The 3,700-nt window shown below is 26.7% G+C and overlaps 1 protein-coding gene across 1 annotated transcript in view; it reads right to left on the reverse strand.

The window, feature by feature from the left end:
• Positions 1-3,700, reverse strand: part of LOC105363935 (uncharacterized) — a 21,368-nt gene that overhangs the window by 2,751 nt on the left and 14,917 nt on the right. The gene's annotated exons all lie outside the window — the stretch shown is intronic.

The following is a 3,700-nucleotide window of genomic DNA, read 5'->3' on the forward strand; positions in this document are numbered from 1 at the left end:
CTTTCCCTATTTCTTTACTTACAGTAATCGTACGGCGGTAGCGCTACGAGTCATGCGGTTTTCTGCTTCTGTGGTTATGGGTGCGTCAGAGCTCGTGTAGTTCTCGTGGTTTGGAATCTTGTTTTTGAATCTTGTTGATAAATCAGTATCCCAGGAGAAGAACCAATGGACTGCTTGTCAGCGAGATAATTCCTTGTTAAGAGTTGACGTTCAGCGATGTGGCGGAACAGATGTCGGTATTGATAGATGTCGATGATGGTAGTTTTGAAACAGTAATGGTTTTAGTGATGTTCTCTTAGATAAATGACACGTCCTTCCATGTGTCAACACCGAGGCAACGCCGATTAACTCTACTATTTGGCTCGAAGGACCAAATGTATGGAATTCCATCTACCAGATTGATCGCAGATCAAAGTGGGTGGATTAGACCGTACCACGGGTTTAATGGGGGGGGGAGAGAAGTCACTAGAACCAATTGTGTTTACACTGAATTGATGCATTAACCTCTCACTTATCCCCCCCCCCATCATCATTAAACCGGCGGTACGGTCAAATCCACCCACCTTGATCTACGATCAATCTGGTGGCTGGAATTCCAAACATTTATAAATATCATAAAATTAATTTTAATAATATATCTGAATAATGATGAAAAAAGTATAGTGTAAATAATATCTGAAATAATATAGAATTTAAAATAATACTTATTACATTCATAAAATAGGAAATTAAAAAATAAAAGTACATAAACTTATAAATTATATTTTGTTGGGAAACACTGTTTATGTATTTTAATTAGTGGTTTTAATTTATTAATATTATTAATTAATAGTTTTTGTTCTGACATAATTTCACTGAAATTAAGCTTTTATTGTTCAAACTTTTAAATTCTAATTAATGTATGAAAATATTTAGGTTCAAATTAAAAAAAAACAATATAAATAGATTGATTATTTTATTTTTAACTTATTAATGTTCAATTAAAAATTATTGCAATATTTAGGTAATTATACTGATTTACATTATTTACATTGTTGAGTTCAATAGGTGAATTCATTATTTAATAAATTTATTGTATATCATAATACAGAACTGAAATATTCTTCCAACTGATTAATTCTCTACTATTTCTATAAAAAGTAACAATTTTCGTATATATGTATAAACAAAATAATATAGATTACGGAATGTTAAAATATCTAAATAATTACGTTTTCTATAAAAATATAAACTAATTTCTTATTTTTTCGTATGTAAGTTTAATATATAATAACACTTCCTTTCATATATTAAAAACAACAATAACAAACAAACAATAATATAAAATTGGTATATTCCAAATAAATAGTATTAACTTGAAAACTATTAAGAAAGCATATTTATTACATAAAATATAATTCATTATTTTGTATAGTACAAATAATATAAAATATTGTTAAAAAAGCTATTAGATGTTGTAATATCATGTTTCAATAGTTATACTACTTCAATACATTTGATAATTTATACATGGTAATAAATTTGACGAATATAGTTTAATAAATTTTACTATAAATTAATTCGATAGCGTATTTTATAAATCATCGTTTTTATATGCTAATAAATTTTTATTTTATTTTACGCTTAAGCTAATTTCTGCTCCAATATTTTAAAGTTATATATCGTATACACTTTATTTTTGTTTTTATTATATGTAGTTGCTTCACTAACGATATTTAAGTCTGATTTAGAAATATTAATATAATAGCAAAAAAATCAAATTTATACTTAAATCGATAGCTTATCTAGAATTTCTAATCGCGATGCATGTTTACTTTTTTTACCTATTATATGTGTGCTTAAATGATACCTTGGACTCCATCAATAAAGAAATCGAGAGGTAATATAGAATAGAAAATAGAACAACATGCCGTTGGTGACGTTAGTGTTTCCGAAATATATTAAAAAAAAATTTTAATGTGCATTTATCTCATTATAGAAATAATAAATAACTAATTCTGTGTCGACTATAAGTGGTTGGAAGCTGATCATTTTGATGCGGTAATGTTTAAAAAACATTTTTGGAATCGCTCTTACCTTATTACTTTGCTAGATTTTATAAAATAATAAATATTAAAAATTTTCTTTGTATTAAATTACTATTAAAATTTATTTTTATTATTTAATAATAGATCATAAAAATTTAAATAATAAATTTTTAACTCAAGCCTCTTTTTATTTAAAAATAAGAAAATGACAAATGTTAAAGTCAAATGTCAAAAACATGAAACATAAATATAAATAAAAAATACTTTTAATTTTCTTAGTACGTAGTTAAAATATTTATTAGTAACGGAGAAACATAAAATACATTATATACTCAATAAATTAAAAAGAGTTCAATTAATCCATAGATTCAAAATGAAAACAAATGAATATTAGATTCAGTATTAAATCCATATTAAATATAATAATTTCAATGTTACATGTTGTGACAAGATTTTTAAAAGAGCAATCTACAATCCTATTCAAATAATTAGACATTTTGATATTAAAATTTTGAGATCATTTAGGTATATAAGTTTAACATTGAAATTCAATTTAATATATAAAAATAAATAAAAAACTTCTAATAAACTAAACTATATTTAATTTTTCTTAATTTTGGATATTAAATATTACTACGTGTTTTGAAAAATCAAAGCCTATAAATTAATTTTTTTTAAATCAATATATATTTATATATATATATATATATATATATATATATAATGATGCATAACTGTAATTTAAAATGATCATATCGAACAGCTTTGGTTAGATTGATGAAGCAGCAGCGAGGATTTATCTAAATTCGACAAAACGTGTATTATAATATAAGATTATGTTTTAATTATGATTAACATATACTTATATGTTAAAATACAAAAAAAATTAAAGAAATCATTAAAAAGAAATCTAATCAATAAATTAAAAGCTTCTGTTCGGAAAATAATTCCACAATCTGACTCGTCAACCGGACGTGCAAAAATAAACTTAGAACAAAAATCCACTAGATGTTGTGTGGGCTTGCCGGGCAAGTAAAGGGTTAATGCATCGATTCAATAATTAACACAGGTCTGTTTAATTAATTTATTTTACTTTATCTCCAATGGGAATTATTAACCTTGTTGAAATTACAAATGATCTTTATATTTCTTGATAATCTTATGGTGTTGATATATCTGTTCATTGGATAATTAGAGAATAATCAATTTCTTATTCTCTGCATGTCACTGGTGAGATTATGATTTACTGTAACAAGGAGTAGGTTATAATCTATTGAATAGTATCACTAAGAGGTTATGGTGATTGTAGTGCTCTGATCGAACACTTCAATGCTATTGTGTTATCATAACACGTGTGCAGTTGCCTCTAAATATCGGTCGTAAGAGAGCCTAAATGGAGGTTATGCGAAGATGTGCACCATCTGTGGCGGGAACAACTTATAGTTGGAGGGATTGAGAAGCCAATGTGGCGTCTGTAGCTGTCTTGTTCAAGAGTATGTCCGGGAAGCTTTCGTAGTTGGACTTTAATTCGTCCGTCTTCTACATAAGCCGAGAAATCAAGAATGAGTAATAGCTGTAAGGACTTACTTGCAGTGTATCGTGATTTTCCAGTCTCTCTTCGGTGGCTTGTTATGACGTTCCCTTGCAATGTTGCAACTCTTTAGTTCTTCCTT

Source organism: Ceratosolen solmsi, unplaced genomic scaffold (genome assembly GCF_000503995.2).
Source record: "Ceratosolen solmsi marchali unplaced genomic scaffold, CerSol_1.0 scaffold10, whole genome shotgun sequence".
NCBI classification, from domain to species: domain Eukaryota; kingdom Metazoa; phylum Arthropoda; class Insecta; order Hymenoptera; family Agaonidae; genus Ceratosolen; species Ceratosolen solmsi.